At 38.0% G+C, this 22993-nt stretch overlaps 1 long non-coding RNA gene across 1 annotated transcript; it reads left to right on the forward strand.

The window, feature by feature from the left end:
• The first annotated feature begins 3195 nt into the window (after positions 1 to 3195).
• On the forward strand, positions 3196 to 4990 carry LOC131220408 (uncharacterized). Its single transcript, XR_009158567.1, has 2 exons — positions 3196 to 4593; positions 4699 to 4990. It is a non-coding gene; the product is annotated as an uncharacterized LOC131220408 (long non-coding RNA).
• Positions 4991 to 22993: the final 18003 nt, after the last annotated feature.

Raw genomic sequence — 22993 nt, forward strand, 5'->3', positions numbered from 1 at the left:
TCTGTTTGTAAGTATTGAAAGTCTTCTAGTGGCTAGGATCACCTAACGTTGTGGTTTTCTGAGGTACGGCTAGAAGAATGGTCCAGATCTCATGCATGGCATCACATGTTTGGAGAAGTATTGCTGGACAACTAACAATGCAAAAGCTTGTTAAGTCTGAAACGAGCCCTGTTTTTTTGTAGTGTTTGGTATGCTTCAGTATAGTCATATGCATTAGTTTTTAATTTCTCTATGATCCATTTGGTATAGTCATATGCATTTAATTTATTTTTTTCAATGGACATTGCTCTTGTCATGTGGCATGTTATTAACATATACTCACAGAGATAGGAATTTCCTGAATAATCGGCCATTCAATATACATTGTGATATGTAGTCATATTATTTTTTATTGTAACCTGATGTTATAGATGTGTGTGTGTGTGTGTGTGTGTGTGTGTGTGTGTGTGTGTGTGTGTGTGTGTGTGTGTGTGATTGTAAGTACCCTTGATTTGACAGGGATTTTGGTGTCTTTCTTTGCAACCATTATTTATTAATGTTTTCACATACTAGTACCTATTTGATTTGTGATTAGTGTATTTGTGTTTGGATGTATTATGCTTAATTAAAGTGAAATCAATAGTTTAGAGTAGAGGCTTAAAACAAACTGTTTCTCCATGTTTATTTTGCTCCTAGTCTGGTCACTCTTCATCTAGAGAGGAATTGCACTTGTAGCATTTACAATTATAAAAGGAGTTTCAGCTGTCCTTGTACAATTTACTTTAATTTTAGCTATATTCATGGGATGTTAACTATAAAAGGAAAGACTGAAGAGTCGGTGACTAGGATTTTCCAAATTTGGGATGTTTGTGTTAACTATAGGAAACACAACTTGATACTCACCATAAACACATTGAAACAAATTTGGTGACAAAGAGTTGCTATACATGTTGTCTTCTCATATATCTTTTTGATGATGCTTTTCTTCTTCTTCATGTATAATTTGTTAAATTTCATCTGTCAGTGCTTTTGTTAGACTTGCACTCTTGTTCACTTAGCTATCAGATGTCGACATTTATCTTGATGATAGAATCACTATAAGCATTTCATTTATGCATATTCTGAAGCTTCAAAGAGTGTTATGCAGATTTTATGGGAAATTGAAACATTTAGGTACACTGGTTCTGGAACCACATGGATAAAGGAGGGGACCTCCGCCTTTGAATCGTTGACCCATTATGCCAGAATCTCTTAAATGATTTATCTACGTGTTGCCTTCCTTTTAGTTTTGTTGTAGTATAGTCATTTTATTTTCTAAGCATATGTCATTCAAGTTGACCTTTAAAGAGGATGCTTATGAAAGGGAAAACTTTCTGGCTACAAAATATCCTTATAGGCATTAGATATGTAATCTTTATATACATGGAGATGCACTTTAAAGGAGCATTGCAAGTGTTTGATGGTGGTTTTCCTTTCCTTGACATTGTCTGATATATGATTTTGTCACTGGTTTCCTCTTCAATCTAAATGCAGTGATTTAAACATGTCCATCTAATAAATGCAGGATATCAACTGAACTTGCTGCCTTGTCTAGTCAGCAACATGGTGCCTCGTTTCAAAACCAAAGCAGCAACGATAATTTGTTCCAACAAAATCTAGGCATATCCAATGATCTCTCAAGTGATCCCAACCAACATTCACACAGGTGGTTACTACTTGGTTTAAGTAAATAAATCTCAAGCCGTACTATGGGAAACAATTGATAAAGAATGCTCACCATTGGTTTTGTGAAGGGGCCACAGTGCTGTATATATCTCATTCAGTCCATTCATCTATTCCACAATTGACTCATTAGGATGAAAGCATTCCCCAAAACCCCATGCTATTCCAAAACTGAGATGGGCCATAACATGTGAACACAGAGGTTTCTACATATGGGATGGCCCACCCGAGTGTTGAATCGGCCTTATTTTTTGGGATCAAGGGCAACAAGGGGTTTTATACCTGATGGACAGTGTGGATCTCATGAATTTGCTTTCATCATTTGGGTGGTGGTGTCTAAAGAGTTAGATGTGGAAAAGATTCAGAAGGATATTGGGAAGCGGTTGGGCTTGTCTTGGGAAGAGAATGAAAGCAACAATGAGACACGGGCTCGAGACATTTACAAGGTCTTGAGCAGGAAGAAATTCATGCTGTTGTTTGATGATACATGGAAATCATTGGATCTAGAGATGATCGGAATTCCTCATCCAAACAGCCAAGACAAGAGCAAGGTCGTCTTCACCACACGATTTGAGAACGTCATGGCTGCAGATAAGAAGATCAGAGTAGAATGCCTCCAGGAGCAAGAATCAATGAATCTGTTTCGACAGAATGTTGGTGAAGAGACCATGATTTCTCATCAGGACATACCGGCCCTTGCTATGAGGATTACCAAAGAGTGCAAAGGTCTGCCCCTTGCGCTAATAACCATCGGGCGGGCCATGGCATGCAAGAAGACACCACAGGAATGGGAGCATGCAATATCAGTTCTTAGCAAGAGCAAGCCACCATCAGAGATATCAGGTATGGATGATGAAATGCTTTTGCGTTTGAAATACAGTTATGATAATCTGGGTGGTGACATGATTAAATCATGTTTCCTGTACTGTGCCCTGTTTCTGGAGGACTACTCCATTCTCAAAGAACAACTTATAGAATACTGGATAGGTGAAGGATTCTTAGATGGGTGGGATGAAGCACAGGGATCCAATCATTGCCTAAAGAGATAGGAAATCTGGTGAAACTAAAGCATTTGGAGCTGGAGGTTATACTTACTTTGGGCAGAATTCCTCGAGGGGTAATCTCCAGGCTTTCTGAGTTAAGAGTGATCAACCTATATAATAGTTATTCAAAGTGGGAAGAAGGGAGTGAGGGATTAAATATGAGTGAGTTGGAAGGCCTGGAACGTTTAAACCATCTTAATCTCACCTTATCAAATGAGCATGCTCTTGAAGAATAGGTACGATCATTCCTGATGATGAAGTTGGAGATATAGGGCTAATGCAACTAAAACATATAGCACTCATGAACCTTCCAGAACTAACGAGCATCTGTAGCTATGCACTGCATTTTCCTTGGAGAATATCGTCGTCCTTGATTGCCCAAAGTTGAAAAGGGTCCCTCCTCTCCATAACGCACACAATTCTCTAAGGAAGATATTCTCGCCCATATTTTGTGGATTATGGTCCTTGTACAAGTTGATGTGGACAAGTTGATGTGGAAGGGAGATGCATAAAGGCCCTAATATATGTGTTAAAATCTTTAGTACACAATGAGTTGAGATATGCGCTGAGTCAACTTATCCGAGGCTCATGAAATGCATGTCAAATTTTAGTTTCATTCGAGTAAAGGCGAATCAGGGGATTGCCTGGTGCATATTATATTCTTTCGTGTATTTGAAGGACGAGAAATAAATAGCTTTGGTGAGCTGTTTGTGTTCTAATTTCTAAATGAAGTGAGGGTGGTATGTTCATGAGTTGGACCTGAAGTTGTGGATGTTGGACTGCAAAAACAGGTTGACTGGGCTAGTGCCTGGTTGAGTCATGCTAAATTGTACAGAGTCGGTTGAGTTTTTTAGCAGTATTGACACGACTCATCAAGTCATGACTGAGTCATGCTGGCCAGTGAGTTTCTGTGAAACCTGGCTCTTGGAATCTCTTTGAACCGAGTCGACTCAACATGGTTGAGTTGACCCACCAAGTTTTAGTACTATGATCTCTAGATGGATGGCTCTGATTGATGCATCACTTACTGAGTGTGCCATGGATGGAAAGAGCAGTGTATGTTCTTTTGACAAATTTTTTTCTCCACATGGAGTGCCCGATGCACACAGAACAAGGAAACACCTAGGTAGAGAAGCAAAGAAAAACCACCAGCATCTAGATCTATAAAATACTCTAGTTGTGGTTAGATATTTTAGCCCCCACAATTAGGTTTTGAGGTTCTTATATTCAAAGGATGTGGGGGAATCTCTTTTAAATTAAGGTTAGGGTTATATTAGGAAAGTGAAAATGTGGCTGCTGCTCAAGGGCCAACTCTGATTTCACCCGGAATTGCCAACCAATGGCTCTGTTTTCACTGACGAAAGCCAACATAGGCTTACGTTTTACCCACAAGCAACCTCTCCACTCTAGTTTTTTCTTGTACCCTGGTGGTCCTTTTGACTATTAGTAGTTCACTACTTGGGAAATAATTCAAATCATAAATGAATGTTCCCTCTTTTTTTTTCTTTTTCTTTTCCTGCTACCATTTATTTTGTATATTCATGCCTATTCCTTATTTTGGAGCTAATTTGTTCAATCTCCATTCGATAAATGGTTGTCATGGCTTTTCGTGGAATGCATGTGTCATATCATTATTCAGGATTGTCCCAACTATTTGGCGTTGGCTATTGAATGCATCTGTTTCTTTGTGCCTGTGGTGGTGAGCATCTTCTTTGTTGCATCTCATATATGATGAGTGAACTGTGACATTTTGTTTGAAGCTCAACTTTAGGGAACTATTCAGGACCACCTACAAATATTCAACATTAAGATGAAGGCAAAAATGAAATCACATCAGATGCCTGAGCAGGTGATAATGTCATCCACTTTAAACTTTATTAGCTCACTTTTCTATTTGTTTCATAGGTTGTTTCGTTTCTCAATTAGTTTCCATGCTATATTGTTATATTCACAGGTTGTGTTTTGGAAGTGGATTACGCCAAAGATGTTGGGGCTGGTCACACAAACATCAGTGTATCATTTGTCAATAGAAGGTAGTATTACATTTTTCTTTTCGTACAAGGGTTCTTTTGAACTACATTCAGTTTCTCGCTTTTCTTTTTTGATAGATCAATTTATATTTCAGTTAGGAACTTCCATTACATTGTTGAATTGCTGGCTTTAAAATTTACAAAACTTATTTGTAGGTGATTCAGAGTGTATAAAGATTTGTTTCAGATATTTTGATATGTAACCATGTGCTAATATTTGTTATATGTTCTGTGTACTTTAATTCACAGAAACTGTTCAATTAAGGTTTGATTTATTTCACTATAGGCATTGTCTGCCTATAATATGTTAGTTAAAAACTGAAATAGGAAGCAATTTCTTTACAGTATATGCCTAGGAGGGCTTCCATGAATTTTATTTACTGCCTATCATATGCCTAGAATAACTAAGAGTTTCCCTGTATCTTATTGGGGTAAGCTGTTATGGATTCAACACTGCCATATCAACTAATGTGAAATTGATTTTCTGAACCCCACTCAGCAGGCTATGCATCTACCGTGGCTACGGTACAAATGGCTATGGTCGTACTGTGGGGCTAGTCATTTTTAGCTACGGATTTTATCCGTAGCTTTTGACCATTTTTGCAACAAAAACTGATGATTTAGCGGTGTCCAGCACAACTGTCAGTAAAGATCTTGGCCGCCGGTAAAGCCTTTACCGACTGAGGCTTTACCGGCTGTTAGATAACCGCAGGCAAAGTATTTAGCGGCGGTTTTATTGGCCTTTGCCGGCGGTTTTGACTGCCGGTAAAGACCAGTTTTCTTGTAGTGCCACATCTCCCACTGCATACACATCAGGGACACTTGTCTTGAAGAATCCATTGGTCTGCAACAAAGAAAAGGACACAACATGAATGGAATTGGTACAGTACCATATTGCTGATTATCTCATTGCAGAAACGACGTGGACCACGCATCAATTCTACATTACAGAGTGATTGGTTGGAGAATGAAGGATGAACTTGTGGACAATAAGATATTGAAAGTAATTTATAAATGCTATAACCCCCGGAAACATGCAATACAGTTATCAGCTACAGCTGGCTTTATGCTAACTTAGCATGCAGCCTCGTCCTTCACATACGTGTCTGTTGCAGAGAGCATTTGATCCATGTAAGCAGTAGGCCCCACCCTGAGTATCCCAGTGTAAAAAACAGACCAACCCTACACTCATCTCAAGGAACAGCATGCCATTGAAATCAATGGATGCCAACAATCTGACTTGGTGTTTAGGTCTTGTACAGCTAATGAGTCGAGTGGCATTTATTTCTTTGACATGTGATCATCAGTGGGGCACGTCATTTACATCACTTGGATGTTCGGCACTAATGACAGTTTGGCAGTGTCATGGCTGCATGCTTAAGTTTGTCTTTTTTTTTTTTTTTTCAAACGATAATAAAACTATACAAACCATGGACATTTGGGCTTTCCTAGGGAGAAAAGGACCCTGAGAAAGCCTATCATAAGGGCCTGCAATGCGCCCCATTACTGGAGCGCAAGGGGGGAGAAAAGGAAAAGAAAAAAAAGCAGAAAAAGACTACGAAAGTACAGTGACAATCAGCCTATTCCCAGGCTGCCCAGACCCGTTCTATCTAAGAATAGGAGCCCATGAATAGCAGACTGTATGCATAAGTTAGGATGCAGCTGGGAGGTAATATATCTATAATATGTTGGAAAATTTTCATGTAAATAATTTTTGTAACTGAAGCGCGTTAAGTGAAACAGAAAATAATGATACAGGAAGCCATAAAGCAATGTTCCAAATGGATGGTACTGTGTTGTTTTTTTATTTTTTTTAATTTTTTTAAAGATTGAAATTTATTAATGGGAAAAAGACGCAACCCAAAAGAAAGAAAAAAACCAAGAAACAAAACAAATGAAACATAACAAAAAAAAGAAAAAAAAGAAAAAAGAAAACAAAGAAGAAGTAAAAACTATACAACTTGAGATTACCAAGGAGACTCAACCACCAAAGAAAGAAACAAACTAAAGCTATACAACTCAAAAGCAGAAACGAAAGAGATAGAAGAGGGAGTCTAACTCAATCCAGCAACCGAGATAATACCTGATTTGATACAAGGTTCCAAAACTCAAATACTTGATTTGGGGGATGTCTCAATCTCAAGAAAGGACGGAGATATTCTAATATGTCCTCAAGTTACAGTTACGTTTCTTTTACATCCAGCTCGAAACCAATGTAATGCCCAGACCCTGGAGTTGTTACATGAAAGTATCCTGTCAGATTTTTCACTATCTTGACGATAGGAACTGAGTCAACTCAGTATGAGCTGGGTCAATGGTTTACCTTGCTAATTTCGAGTTTTATCGAAGAGGACTGGTCCTAGTTGATTCACAGGTCGCAGTGATCAGGGCCTGGAATAACAAGGTTCCAGCGAGTCAGCATTCGCAGGTGCTGGATTGTCGAAAATGTAATTGAGTTAACATGGTAGCATGTTGCATGACTCGGCATAAAGGTTCGGGAGATGTACTAGATGGGTCTTAAGAACAAGAAAATAAAATGAACATGTTTTATGTTTCATCAACTAATTTATGTAATCCATATCTGTTGAGAATTTTTTTGGAACAACTTGTATTATTATGAAATGTGTTTTAATTAATTTTTTAATTTTAATAAAATAGTGACAGTAGAAAATTATTAGGAAAAATAGATTTCTTTTCAAATTCAACGGTTTATGGTTGGAATCACACATTTCATCAGTTGTTTGAATGCATTTTTATATTTTAAATTAAAATTTTAATTTCCATTGAAAATTGATGAAATGAATAGTGAAGGTTGAAAAATGGTTAATCCAGATCTGGTGAGAATTTTTTTTTTTTTTTTTTGGGAAAAAAACTATCTTATTTTGTTTCTAGTGCATATGTGGAACATGATTTGTGTTGAAGGATCGTTCCGTTTTGCTTATATTATTATCTTCTCCTTCATATATTAGCTCAATTTCAACTTACTAAATTGTGGCATCCATTATCAACAAACTAGCCTCTAAAACTCAGATTAGTTGAACAATCCTACCATCCCATTCAAAGACATTTATTTGTTGAAATATTACCATTGGATGTTTTTCGTTTTAAACTGTCCAAAAATGCTATTTTCCTGCTACATCTTAACTGCTAACAATAATTTAGATGATTATTTGAATTAATCATGCAAGTTCTAAGTACGTAATTTTTTGGCGTGTCTATCGTTTATAATGCTGAACGCATTTTTCTCTTAGGGAGCTAATTTGTTACTCTCGTTGTGCATGGCATTTATTCACATGCATCTGAATTGTGGGACCATTAATGTTGCTGAGTCACAGTCGACCCAAGATCAGGTTGGTTGAAGAATCCTAACCTCTGGTTTGTGGACATTGGTTAAAATAGATGTACTTGAGTCTTTGAGGAATTGAGTATACATTGCATATAAGTGAGTAGTTAAAAATCCCAATCTCTCTTTTGATTATTTGTAGGCTGTAGAAAAATGCACTTCAATGATCCTATATCAGGAAGAGTTCCTGAGATTGCTCAACCATTTAGATTTTGGTACCGTGACTCATCTATTTTGGCGTTTGATACTTTTTGAAATCTTTCCGTTATAGAAATTGTTTATGCTGAAATCTAGTTGATCCTGCCTCGCCTCCTGCTAGCCAGAGTACCTGTGATTTAATGGAAATACAAGAGAATACATTGGGGGTGCTGGTTAGCCAGGGACCCTCTGATGCCTAAGTCATGGTAGGTTTGCAGAAGGAGTAGGAAAATCGAGATCATTGTGTATACCTTTACTCGGGAGGTTTGCAGAAGGAGTAGGAAAATCAAGATCATTGTGTATACCTTTACTCGGGGGGGGGGGGGGTATTTATAGGCTTTCTACGTGGTCTCATATTTGAGTTGATTTGCTGGTTGGAGGTGCTGTATTAGAGTCAGACTCTATTAGTAAGAATATCCTCGATCTTTAACTCAATCAGCGTGATGCTCGGCGAAGATCTCGGAGGATAATCTTATCTTTATATATTCTAAGGATATTTATATTCGTTGATATCCGAAGCCAATGTTGGTACCCAAAGCTGAGATTAATATCCAAGCTGAGTTTGATACCCGAGTCTGAGGTTGGTATGCGAAGCCGAGGTCGGTATCCGAGGTCGAGGTTGGTATCTGAGGCCGACCTCCAAGGTACCTGAGGTCGAGATCATCTCTTGAGGTCAACGAACAAGACCAACCTTCAAAGTCATTGGTCGGAAAAAAAGGTCGGGGTGATTTTTCGGCCCTCAAGCAATCCATAGTCATCGAGTATGGATGCTTAACTCATTTGTCTCATACATTTGTTTTAGCCTCATTTTACCAATAACAGTAGCCCCCTTACTTCCGAGATCTATACTTTATGAGCTCAAGAAGTAACTTTTGAATGTATGAGAAGGTCTCTTCCATATATGGTCCTCGATGTTGTTGCCTTATGTGTGGGTGGTTATGTATGATGACTTAGTAGATACGATAATCAAGAATGTAGTTTTTAGTCAATAATGTATTAGGCCATGCATTGTAGAATTAATAGGTCGGCCTCGAGATAGTAGACATGGTGGTAGGACGAGCATTAAGGACTTTCTTCACTTATATTGAGGGAAGTCCTTTTGGTCGATCGTACAGCTCGGATAATAAGATTTTGAAAGAAATTCTCCTCCCCTGACCTAGGGAGGTTCTTTCATAGTAGAATTCATAGTGGAGGACTTTGTTTCCTTATACTAAGGGAAGCCCTTGTAGTCGATTGTGTAGTTCAGATAGTCGAGAAATCATTTAAAAGAAATTCTCTTCCCTTGACCTAAGGAGTTCTTTTATTGTAGAATGAATGAGCATATTAAATAATAAAATAACAGTAGCGCCCCGAGCACCTTTTTTCCTTTGAGAAGGGAGATCAACCTTGTCTAGTAGGTCAGGGTTTGCCGATGAGCCTTATTATCGAGCTTAGTTGATTAGTTCAACTCGATCGTCAGGTTTCTTTGCTTAGCCCAACTTCCTCAAGTACCTACTCCCACTTGGTGTTTAAATGAGTGTACTGATGGAAGCAACTTTTCAGATGTCAGTTGGTACGCTAGTCTCGGTCTTGGTCATCCTCTATCTTTCTTTTGGCGTTAATGGCAGAGGGCTCCCCTTCTTCCCTTTGCTTCTTATCCTTAGCCGAGTTGTTTCCTCCTCAAGTAGCTCTTCGTGAACTAAAGAACTTCCCGAAATTGAAAAATTTAAAGCTTGGTTAATGTAACGTCTCAGATTTTTGCTGTTTTGGATTTCAAAAAACCTTAAAAAAATTTCGCTATAATTATCTTACTTTGTCACTAACTGACCCTTAATGGTCGAGATGAGCCTATACACAGGTGGTATCGGTAAGGAACTGTAAAAATCAGATTAATCAATCATTAGAAGCCAACGAATTCGCCGATCACGTAAATCTTGAGTCTAGCATCATAATTTGTTCATTTAGGGCCCAAATCTAGCTGAACTATTACTGAATAATCAAGGAAACTGCAACTAGATAAAGACCTACCTAAAGTTAAGATAACTAGTGGTCATATCTTAATTAACAAACTAAATTAACCGAGTATCCTTTTAGCCTAAGAACCGACGATTTAGAGTAATTATAATTGAATTGTCATTTCTGCTAGTTGCAAATAGGTTATATTATGAACTTAAATAATCCAAACCCAAATCATTGCATGCAAGAAATCTTGCTACCCAATTCATTGCACGAATGCCTTGATTATCTGAACAAGCTCCAGAGTATTCATTAGTAGGCCACTAAACTTAAGACTATAGAAAGATGTTCTTCTTAGTAGGCTTGACGTCCAATGTGAGACATCGAGTCGATGTCATGTCTTGGATCACTCAACTTAGACTCGCAAGGCGAGTGCTTGAGTTGGACAAATACCTTAGATGAAAATCTGAAACTTAAGTGAAACTAGTCACTTCGTTCTTTCATGAAGTCATAGCTTTTGGACTGTCGATTCTTGGCCAAAGTTAGGGTACCGACTAAAGGCATTTCTACACACATCTATATAGCCGTGGCCTCGATTGATCATCGGTGATTGTCGAACAAACTTTGATCATACCCGTCGATCGACATATCTAAATGGCAGGCCGATCATATCCATACATAGATCATCATTAGGGCTAACTATCCTATAGTTTTATATCGACATATACACCCTATAGTGGGCCCTAAAGGTTAGAAACACATTCCTATAGGGCTAGTATAATGAAAACCTAGCCCTTAGGGCCATTTACACAACTTCTTGAACTATATAAGGCCTTCATTTGGGCAAGCCATCTATCCATACAATTTTTTTTGCAAGAAGGATAGAAAAAAAGAGAGAAAGAGAGAAGGAAGGAGATCTTGTGAGGGAGATCTTGGAGTATTCTAGATGGATTCCCTTCGATCAAGCCTAAGCTTCAACCATTCTCCTCCATCAAATTCATCCCACTCACAATTGAGAAGTAAGAAATGAACCTTACTTCCTAACCTAGACTTTTCTAGGTTGAATTGCATGAATCTCACCTAGTTGTTTTGAAATTGGTACAAGAATTGTTTTTCCTCAAATCCCTAATCCTAGTAGCTCAAAAGCGGTGATTCCTTCTTAAAGGTGTGGACCATTTTCCCTAAGTTGCCGTTTATCGACCCTCGAGGGTCTTAGTTAATGATTTTGTTGTTTGTAAATAGGTTGGTGTATGCTAACATATTCATACTTTGATTTGATCGCAACATGTGTTATTACTTGGTTATGGATGCCCATATGCTTGATAAAATGTCTACGTGAATATTTTGTTGATGCTCACATTTTTTATGGAATGCCTAGGTGAATGTTTAGTTTTATTAATGCTCAAATGTTCGATGAAATGCCTAAGTGATGGTGTTATGTTATAGATTCCCATATGTTCAATGAAATGCATAAGTAGTTGTGTTGTTAAATTTAAGTTTCATATGAAATCTTGTTGTGATTTCTTAATGAATTGTTAGCTCTTAGTGATGTTTATAATTGCTTAGGATATCGGGTTAGTCAATAAATCACCAAAATCAAGGGTTGGCCCGAGTTAGGTCGGCCACCCTAAGCTTGTTTGATCGACCCAAGTTAAACACTGACGATCGACAATAGCTGAAATACATGCGATCCTTGCACCCAATGCCAGTTACACCGTGGTTCTCCAAGGTCAATCAAATTAGTCCACTAACCAACTGATCATGTATGTTCACAATGTATGACATGACCAAATTGAATTTAAGATACATTATTTCTAGTAGATGAGTCCATTCATAACTATTAGTGCGATACGATCCTACTAAGACTCATAAGCCGGGCATAGTGGTATGGGACATCGTGTCCGAACTGTCAGCCTATGCTAGGGTGACGAGCCTCCTTGAAGTGATCAGTGACCACAGATGGAGGTGAAAGATTATTGTTCGAATGACCCCATAAAATTACCTGGCCGATGGTTCTGTGCTAGAGTATCGTTTGAACGACCCAAGCGTGAATGAAATTGGGTGATGAGCCATTTCCTTTATGATGATTTGGTTTTACGTGACAAACTTGCACATTAGAATTGAGTGATCATACTCAGTGTTTGTGTGGCGACACATACCGGGTTGACCTCATACCTTTGGGTATCATGTTGTACATTTGGAATTATTGATTAGTGATATAAATGGGTGATACCTAAATTTGGATAAAAAAATATTGGTGAAGAGCTGCTATGTGTCACAACGAGCTATATGATTCAGATAAGGACTCGTGATATAACGTTGGTATCCTAGCTTAGCCAATATGCTGGATGAATGGACCTTAATAATTACTCGGCTAACATAGGCATTCACCGCATTGCGTTAGATATGATTTTCCGACTTGGGCATTGTGGTTGCGCATTGAGGGAGTGCTGACATTTGCGAAATAAGCGTTGGAATCACTTGTGAGTGAGTGTTAAATTGTAAGGCGCATGCATCATTCCATAATCTCATTCGTGTATTTAACAAGAGTATTTAGGAAATGCTTGATTTCATGTTTATCATTAACTGCGTTGATTGAGTCGATAATATGTGTAACTTAGAACTAATGAAACTACTGAGTTAGCTACTCACTCCCACCTGGTAGGCTTAGATCAGCTTGTGCCACTGCCGTTATGTTTTGGAGAATTGAGCGTAATACTTTAACCGTCTTGGGTATGTATATTGTGGCTTGTATAATTCTCATTTTGAGCAATTACTACGATTGAAATTGTATTTTTGCTTGTTAGCCCTATATTGATGAATCTATTGTTATCTTTATCTGGCTTTGGATTTGTTTATTCGAATTATACTACTATGATTGTTCGTGCGTGAAATGAATGTGAATCTAAACTAAGTCATACGTGCATTTTCATTTAGTTAACAACCGGTAACTCGGGATCAGAGTTTATGTAATCGGGTGCCGATTTTCGAGGGGTTACAAGTTAGTATCAGAGTGAAGTATTAAGATAACCAAGACCTTAGGAATGAAGACCATACAAACCACAATAACTAGAGTTGAGACATTTATGATTAGAGGTTTGGTCCTATTGGGGTTCTTCCTGATTTTACGAGTACCCGTTAGTGTAGAAAATCTAATAAATTAGAGACAATGAGCTCTAGGACCAAACTCCCCAGTTTGCTATGCTTTAAAACTCAAAACTCAGAAACTAAACTCTAGGATTATATTTCCTATTGTGTGGATGATTTTGAATTTAAACTTAAAGACGATGAACAATAGAATCAAATTTATAATTTTGTGATGCTTTCGAACATGAAGTTAGTTATCATAAACTTAAGACCACTTTGGTTAGTTTTATCGTATATGAAGTTTTCAAGTGTGTGTTATTCTAACTTAGAACAAGTAAATTTGGTAAACCCCTCCAAGGAGTAAGATTTAGCATAGGGCTTCAAAGACTTGGTATGATGAGTGATTCAGGCTTGGTATAAATTCGACTAACAAGTACAAAGTTAAAGTTTTACAGAATATGAATAGTGGGGCTTTGTTCCTCGAATTAATAGTTAGGGGTCGTTTGGTATTATGGATTTGGGAGGATTTAAGGGAGTTTCAAATCCCCTGGTTGTTTGGCACCATAAAGTAATTGGGATCTTCAAATCTCCTCAAAGAGGGGGTTTGAAATCCTCGGTGAGAGCTTGGATTACATCTAAAATGCTTCCAAGAGTTACATGTGTGATATATGTGTCACTAAACTATTAAACCATTGGATACATGGCCCACTAATGATATCCTAAAACAACTAGATTATCAATTGCATCACTATAAATACTTTAATATAATGATCAATGCCATTCAAACATTGTCCATGTAAATCAATGGTTAAAAATCGTTTGTTAGTCACTCGGACATGAACTTGTGCTTGGGAACCATCCGATACTTGGAATCTCGGCATTTTTTAGTAAAGTATATATTTCAATGAGCTTATTACAACCATTATGTCGAACATTACAAATGTTCACTAATTAGAGATATTAAAGTTGATTTAGTAATTAAATTCAAACCCTTGTAAATATATCATGTATAACTACTTTGAATCCATGGTGCTTGTTTGGACTCCTCACAGAGATACCTCGAATCCACGAGGGAAAATAAGAAAATAGATATAATTTTTCTAAAAATTGAAATTTCATTGGCAGGTAATAAAAACAAATTTACAATCCTTTAAATAGTGATACCAAACCTTATAAGAAGTTTCAGAATCAAACTCCAACTCAAACTCCCTAAAATTTGTAAATTAATATAAATAGTAAATTTGCTATTTATAGTGTCCTATCGAGCTTAACCACTTTATTCTTCTAATTTTTCTAAGCACTTTTCATGTTGGAAACAACTCTAAAAGCTCAAAGGATGAAAAGTTATAATCAAACTAAAACTTGCTATAAATACTAAAAATGAAAATAAAATGGATTTTTGACCATTGAACTAATGGAATCTTGCACAATAGTAGGGTTGGTTGGCTAAAGTAGCTTCTCCCACCCTAAAATCGTATATGTTACGTCAAGTAACTCATTCTGGTTTGCGAGATATGCATGTTGAATGAATAAAGAATATAAGAAAGAAAGAGATTAAAATTTTTTATTTATATGCTTATATATACATATATATATGTAGTAGAGAAAAAATGGAAAAAAATTCTTTTGTAAAATAAAATAAAATTCGGTGGTGCCACCATTGGAATCCACCAGGTGCGGCGGTGCCATCGGCAGGGTAGCGGCGCCCTGCCGGACCACCGACAGTGTCACCGTGAGATTAGAGGTGCTACCGCTGGAGTGGCATGGAGTAGCGGCTCCACCGCCAGATGGGTGGCACCACCACCAGAAATTTTCTGCAAATTTCAGATATTTTAATGAATTTTAAAAATTCATATCTCCTTCAATATAACTCTGATTAGGGTGATTCAAAAGCCAGATTGAAGCTTAATAAGTTTAGTTTTATATAAAAATAAATAAATAAATAATTAAAAATTAAAATATATTAAATTTTAGGATGCTTTGGTTGCTGTATAGAAATCAGTAGTTTCATACAGCTATTATTTCTAGAATTTTAATAATTTTTCTACAACTCTAAATGAAACGAAATTTTATGGGATGAGTTTAAAATTAATTATAAAATATCATAAAAAAATTGAAATAATTTAGTTACTAAACGTACGAGAAACGTTACAAGAAATAGAGGCGTTTTGGATCATACAGAAAATCATTGATTTTGGACAACTTGTACTTTCAGAATTTTTATAATTTTTCTGAAACCTCAAATGAAATAAAAAAATTTTTAAACTAAAAGTAAGATTAATAACATAGTACTAAAAAATTATAAAAATAATTTAGTAACTAAAAGTGACAAAGATGTAACGAACTATAGACCAATTGGAAATAAAAATTTCTGCAACTTCGAGTTGCCGATGAACCGGACATATCTTTTTTATATTTGAGTTTTAGAAAGTTATGTCCTTTTAGAAATTGCTTCTAATCATGCTAGGAATTGTCTCGTATGATTAAATTAGATAGTTTTTAGTGTATTGTTCTATTTTAAGTATTTTCTGGTATGGTTGAACTACAACTCTTGAGTAGGGTTAAGTTTGATTGTTTAGGACTTTTTAAGTTCGTATTCGAGGCGGACTTCACTAAAATATTATGAGTTCCTTATACTCTTGTGAATTTAAGGTTCATACCACATTGAGGAGATGATGTTTTTCCTCTTATCCTTTTTTGCGCCCTTTTCTTGCTTCATCATCCATTTAAACCTTCGAAATATCTTAGAACTTCTAATTTTTCATTTTCTCTCCAAATCAACGAAGCCGAAGCATGATTTGCTCATAACTTATTGGCCATGGGATTGAAATGGTAATGTTGAAAGAAAACCTGAGGCTCCTGGAAACCTTTCTAAGATAGTCGTTTGATCGTTGGCACCACAGGAGACTCATCACCCACTAAGTTGAACATAAATTAAATAAGAACTCTCCTTGGAAAGACCCAATAGACAATTTTATAAATGTGAAACTTGAACTTCTTAATAAATCTTGATATCTTCCAAATGTTAAGAATAATTGGACTACGAAACTATACACTTACAAGACATCGATGGCTTAATCCAATTCTCAATCATGGGCGACTAATAGGGGACTCACTGCTTTGACTGAGTAGAAGACTATGATCCACCAGGACTAGGAATGAATACAATGAGTTTTCTACCCTAGTCAGGTAGATGATTAACTTATCGGGTTTAAGCCCACTACAACCGTTTCTCCGTGTAAGCCGAACAATAAAAACATAAATTTTTACTCTAGATAGAGGTGAACTGTCGTCATGAATTCAAATCTTTTGGAAAATTTTAGTAAATGGTCAGGGCGAAAAAGTTTTATACGAGGTAGACTATAATAATTCAGGATTGTATACTTAGTATACGCTCTAACATGTATATGAAAGTGAAATCAACAAAAACTTACGCGTACGAAATTATAATATCTTACATTATGACATTATGCAATTTCAAGGACAGAACTGTTTTTAAGGTGGGCAGATCGTAATGTCCCAGATTTTCGCTGTTTTGGATTTCCAAAAACCTTTAAAAAAATTTTTGATATAATTAGCTTACTTTATCACTAACTGACCCTTAATGCTCGAGGTGAGCTTATATGTGGGTGGTATCGGTAAGGAATCACATAAATCCAATTAATTAATTGTAGGAAGCCAACGAATTCGCTAGTCACATAAATCTCGAGTCTAGCCTCGTGATTTATTTATTTAGGGCCTAAATCTAATTGACCAATCACTAATAATCAAGGCAACCACAAATAAATAAAGACCTACCTAAAGTCGAAACAACTAGGGGTCAGATCTTAATTAACAAACCAAACTGACCTAGTATCCTTTTAGTCTACGAATTGATGGTTTAGAATGATTATAATCAAATTGTTATTTCATCTAGTTGTGAATAGGCCTTGCTATGAACTTAGCTAATCCAAACCCTAATCATTGTACACAAGAAATCTCGCTACCCAATTCATTCCACAAATTTCCTGATTATCCGAACAAGCTCTAAACCGCTTGTTAGTGAGCCACTAAACTTAAGACTATAGAAAAATATTCTTCTTAGTGGGCTTGACGTCCATCATGTGAAATTGAGCCAATGTCGCGTCTCGAATTGCTTAACTTGGACTCACAAGGTAAGTGCTTTGGTTATGTAAATACCTTAGATGAAAATCTGAAACTTAAGTAAAACTAGCCACTTTGTTCATTTATGAAGTTGTAACTTTCAGACTGTCAAGTCATGGCCAAAGTTGGGGTACCGACTAAAGCATTTCCACACACATATCTATATAACTGCAGCCCCAATTGACCATCGGTGACCGTCAAAGAGACTTCTGATTATACCCGTCGATTGACACATCTAAATGGCGGGCCGATCATATCCATACGTCGATCATCATTAGGGTTAACTATCCTTCAGTGTATATCGACATGTATATCCCATAGTGGGCCTTAGAGGTTAGAAACACCCTCCCATAGGGCTAGTATAATGAAACCTAGCCCTTAGGGACATTTGCACAACTTCTGAAACTATATAGGGCTTTTATTTGGGCACCCCATCTCTCTATACGAATTTTTCCCAAGAAGAAAAGAAAGAGAGAGAGAAAAAGAGGACAGAGATATTATGAGGGAGATCTTAGAATGTTCTTGATGGATTCCCTTCAATCAAGCCTAACCTTCGACCGTTCTCCTCCAACGAATCCATCTCACTCATGATCGAGAGGTAAGAAATGAACCTTACTTCCCAACCTAGGCTTTTCTAGGTTGAATTGTATGAATCTCACCTAGTTGCTTTGAAATTGGCGTAGGAATTACTTTTTCCCAAATTCCTAACCCTAGGAGCTCAAAATTAGAAATTGCTTCTTAAAGGTGTAACAATTATCCCTAAGTTTCCTTTTATTGACCTTTAAGGGTCTCAATTAATGATTTCATTATTTATAGATAAATTGGTGTATGCTAAAATATTCACACTTTGATTTGATCGCAACATGTGTTATTACTTGGTTATGGTTGCCCATATTATTCATAACCCCAAGTGCAAGGCTGCGATATAGTAATAACTCGGTGAGACTGATGTCGAATCCACAGGGACTTAACCTATAGGTATTCTGAAAATAAAGTAGAACTTGAACTAGAATAAGATTTATACTAAAATTTGGAATAAGAGAGATTAATTATGAATAAACTCTCAATAATAAAAGGGAACCTAGAGCGCCATGGATCCACTTGTAGTTATTAAGATGCTACCTTACTTAATCCAACAAACACAATTGGAATCGAAGTTCTATCCTATCCAGTTAGATGATAGAGCAGTTAAACCAAATATGAACTTTTGATTAAATTAGCTCCCGCAAGAAACACCATTAATGTGACGATCGTAGGGAATTCAATCATCCACCATGCCCAGGAGACAATGGTGGATCATGAATTTTATAGTTCTCACAATTACAAAATAAGATAAGAAGATATCAAAAGTTTTCCAGGCATCTACTGTAATTGAAGTCACAATAAACCATAGAAAACTAAAAATATTCCTTCATTGAAACTATAATTCAATAAAAGTTGAATATAGACGTAAATCAAAGTAAGATAATCATCTAAACAAATAATAAGCTTCACCTCTTAGAAATAGTTAAGAGGTTTAGCCAACCAAAGACATGATTGAAACTAAAACTCTTATGGAAAACATAAAAACTAACTAGAAAAGAAGATTGGGGAAGAAATAAGAACTCTTTGAAGTTCTCCAACACATTGTTCCACTCTTCCAACCTTAATTCATGCTTAGAAACTCCTAAAAAACCCATATTTATAACCTTTGCTTGGACTGACTTTGAAACTACCTCAAACTTACGCAAAAAGTTATACTTCGGTGACATCTAAATTTAGATCAAGGGACACTGGTGAGGACCCACTACGTGTTAGAATGAGTCATGTGATCTGAGTAAGGACTCGTGATATAATGTTGGTATTCTATCTTCACCAATATGCTAGATGAATGGAACTTAATAATTACTCGGCTAACATACGCATCCCCACATTGCATTAGATAAGATTTCATAAATTGGGCATTATGGTCGCGTGTTGAGGGAGTGTTAGCATTTGCAAAATAGGCATTTAAGTCGCTTGTGAGTGAGTGTTGGATTGTAAGGCGCATGCATTATTCCATAATCTCATTCGTGCATTTAACAATAGTATTTAGAAAATGGTTAATTTCATGTTTATCATTAACTGTGCTGATTGAGTCGATAACATGTTTAACTTAGAACTAATGGAACCACTGAGTTAGCTGCTCACTCCCACCTGGGAGGATATTTTAAAACACCAACCAGACATATCATTAATGCATGTTCTAGTGAGATCTCAGACAGGTAGCCTTAAATCAGCTCGTGCCACCACCATTATGTTTTGGAGAATTGGGCGTAAACTGAAATCTTTAGACTTTAACTGTTTTGGGTATGTATATTATGTCTTGTATAATTCTCATTTTGGGCGATCACCACTATTGAAATTGTATTTTTGACTATTAGCCCTATATTTTTTAATATATTATTATCTTCACATCGCTTTGGATCCACTAATTCGAATTACGCTACTCTGATTGCTCGTTTGTAAAATGAATATAAATTTGAACTAAGTCACACATGCATTTTTATTTAGTTAATAACAAGGAACTCGAGATCAGAGTTTATGTACTTGGGTGTTGATTTTCGAGGTGTTACAGTTAAGTAGGTCGGCGAGGGTATTGGAGAGATTCTTTCCAATATAGAAGAGGAACTTTTCTCATTTAAGGCCGACTATCATGGCGGCGAGAGCTATCTGGTTTGAATAATCGTCGACCTAGAAAGCTTCAACATTGAAACAAATGGCATAGTCTTTTAGCAGCTTATCCTCCCTCTCAGTGATTGTAGGGAAGTGGGTTGATGGCTTTCTCCTGTCTTTTTCACCAATGAACTGAGTGATGAAAGCTTTGTCGAGCTACCTAAAGGAGTTGATGGATCTTGGCTTCAGCTGCCTATACCACTTTTGTGCTAGCCCTGACAAGGTTAAAGAGAATGCATGGTACATCACTGAACTAGCTGCACTGTGTAGCTCCATCCATGCTTTAAAGGACTCTAAATGCTTGACAGGATCTCTTGTTTTGGAATAGGGAGCGATCTAGGGCATCTGAAACTTGGACTAGAGCTGAGCCCCCATGATATTGTAGGTGAACGATGGTTTAGCTTCCTCAAGCATGACTTTCATGGAGGTCAGACCCCGGGCTCGACATGCCTGTTGAATGTCGCCATGCTAATCTCAGATCTCTATGGGACCTCACTCTCTGTGACGACCTTAAGAGTCTTCCCACGCCTTCTTTTCTTTAGAGTGTGGCACAGGTCAGACTCGACTATCTCGGTTGTTCCCATTGTTTACGTGGGGAATCGCATGCATCACGTTGGTCGGTCCTTTACCACATTCGAACTGTGAGGTACCTGTGGAGGTCGAGATTACTAAGTAGGTGTGCATACCTCTGGTCCGTGGTTGGGGGGCAGGTTCTGCCTTTCCACTATATGGATTAACCAGTTCATATTGTTGGTTAAGGCTTCGACCTGGTTCTCCAGAGAAACTAGCTAGCCGAACACCTCAATTTCGAGATCGATGAACAAGTGCTGGAAGAGCAGAGTCAGCGTCGTCTTGTGAAGGCAGACCTTGGAGATCTGTGGACCGCTTGACTGTCATGTGAGCGACTAGTGTGAGAGTTATCAAGGTGATGACCGCCAAGGTCTTCTTTCTCCCTTTTGCCAATGCAGAACCTTGGTGAGATGGAAACGACTTTGATGTTGTTCCCACAAACAACGCCAAATTGTTTATGATGAAATCTGGTCGATCCTGCCTCACTCCTGTTAGTCGGAGTACCTATGACTCAATGGAAATAAAAGATAATACATTGGGAGTGTCGGTTAAGGTCGGGGACCCTTGGATGCCTAAGTCACGGTAAGTCTACAGAAGGAGTAGGAAAATTGGGATCGTTGTGTGTACCTTTACTCATGGCAGGGGGTGTATTTATAGTCTTTCTAGGTCAACTCATATCCGAGTTGATTTGCTGGGTGGAGGTGTCATATTAGAGTCAAACTCTATCTTTAAGAATATTTTCCATCTTTAACTCAATCAGCATGATCCTCGACGAAGTACACGGATGTCCGACCTGACCTTATCTTATTGGTCGATCTATTTTTTTCCATAACAGTAAGCCTCCTACTTCCAATCTTACGTAGCGGACTCGAGAAGTAGGTTGGTCTCGGTCAGGTAGGACTATCTTATGCCTAGGGTATTGGGTTTTCTTGTCATTAATGTCAGATAAGACAGCATGTATAGGAATTAGGACGTATCTGCAATCATGGTATGACGCACTTGACATAATGCGTGCTGCTCAAGGTCATGTGTGCTAACGACACGCCTGTTCAGCTTTTAACCTACGGGGTGCTGATGCGTGGGGCTTCCTAGGGAGTCGGGTCAGCTAGTAAGTGAAAGCATTCCATGTGTCTGAGTGCGGTTATTGAGGCACTGCTTGGGCCGTCGTAATGAGTACAGTCATTAAATGTTATAGAGTCGAGTAGGCTATAAAAGGGGGTGCCCTAGCATCATATAAGGCTGTTTGCTCTGTCGTCTTTCTGCCTCTCTGTGCTCACCCCAGACTTAGAAGATTTTCGGTGATTTCTAAGCTTCTTCTCCTTCTCTGGTGAGCTTCATTCTTGCCTTCCTCCCCCCCCCCCCCCCCCTTATTTTCTTTTTCTCTCATGTTCCTGGCTTCGGGCAGCCTTTCCGCCTAAAGGACATGTCAAGATCGTTAGATCAGTGCGGAGGGGCCATCCCAACGTGATGGTGGTCTGGATGATCTCCGCCCTATGTCGAACCCACTGTCACCACTGTTGGTGATGACTGACCAGGACTTCCAAGCATCCCATGAGTCAAGGATGGTTGCCCTGTCCTCGACCGAGGGCCAGAGGAAGCAAAGGATATTGTTGTCCTAGCTACAGAGGAGGCCAGTGGATCCTCGTTGAAGGCGGAAGTAAAGGGGTCGATTGAGTCAACGCTAATGAAAGCCAACCTGGTGTGGATCAGGTCGAGGTAACACATTCCAGACTCTGTGGTACTCCGAGCTCCTGTACTTGCTGAGCTTCTAAGCGAGCCTTAGGCCGACGAAGTGGCCATTTTCTTGGTCATCCTCCAATGTCGCCTGAGGCTTCCTTTACAACATATAATGAGGGAAGTCCTCTCATGTCTACAGTTAGCTCCTGGATAAATAATCCCAAATGCCTAGAGGGCGCTAGTGGGGTTGTTCATCCTCTGGTCCGAGCTCGACCAACCTGAGCTGACCGTGAATGAGTTCTTTCACCTATACCAGGTGAAATCCAACCCCTTCCATAAAGATTGGTATTATTTTACCGCTTGGCTGAGGATTTGTAAGGCCATAATCATATACGCCCCAACCTCAAACAAGAATTGGAAGAATAAGTGGTTTTGAGGGTCAGGGGATTATGAGGCTCAAGGAGTTCACGGGCTGCGTTCTCAGGTCCCAACCCGCTTCGCTAAATCAGGTTGGTATGTCCGAACTGCATTTTCCTTAACTTTTATTTTTTTTTAATCTCTGATTGTGGCCA

Source organism: Magnolia sinica, chromosome 12 (genome assembly GCF_029962835.1).
Source record: "Magnolia sinica isolate HGM2019 chromosome 12, MsV1, whole genome shotgun sequence".
In the NCBI taxonomy this organism is placed as follows: domain Eukaryota; kingdom Viridiplantae; phylum Streptophyta; class Magnoliopsida; order Magnoliales; family Magnoliaceae; genus Magnolia; species Magnolia sinica.